Raw genomic sequence first — 645 nt, 5'->3', positions numbered from 1 at the left:
GGAAGGCTGGCACTGTGGGACCGCGCAGGAAGAGTTGAAATAGATTAGGTGTCGTTGGTACAGGACGGAGCCCACGTGATTTCTCCAACGCTTGCCTGGAGACATTGCATGAAGTGGCAGCTAATTGAAGTTCGTACTATCCGTGAGGCAAGTTTCTTCCCAGATTGAATTAAACACTCATCACCGAGTTCTCCTCAAACTTATTTTCCACTTGATGATCCCCAAGAAGGGCGAAACCAATAGTGGGCTACCGAGGGGGTTTCAGCAACCTTATGAGTAGTGTTTTACGTAATTAAATAAACTTTGCGGTTGTACAACTGGGAAGTATCACTGTCAACACTGATGTTGCTGAAGATGGTGACGAGGATGATGGTGATGACGATGATGATCTTTAACGCGGAATGATTCTTTAATAGTTCAATTATTCAATTAATTAATTAAATAATTAATTAATTAAACACGATAAGTCCGAACATTTGGGCTGTTATAGGATACGTGTCCAAATTTCTGACCGGCTGATGTGCCAAGTAGTTAGTCGGTGGAACCTAAGTACCGACGATGTTTAATCTAGGTAGGTTTTACCAAGTGGTGGACCGGGAACACCTGAATACCGCTTACCTGCTTGCTCACGCGCTGCGACCTCAA

This window comes from Opisthorchis viverrini (assembly GCF_000715545.1).
Source record: "Opisthorchis viverrini unplaced genomic scaffold opera_v5_275, whole genome shotgun sequence".
NCBI classification, from domain to species: Eukaryota; Metazoa; Platyhelminthes; class Trematoda; order Opisthorchiida; family Opisthorchiidae; genus Opisthorchis; species Opisthorchis viverrini.
This window is presented reverse-complemented; position numbering follows the sequence as displayed.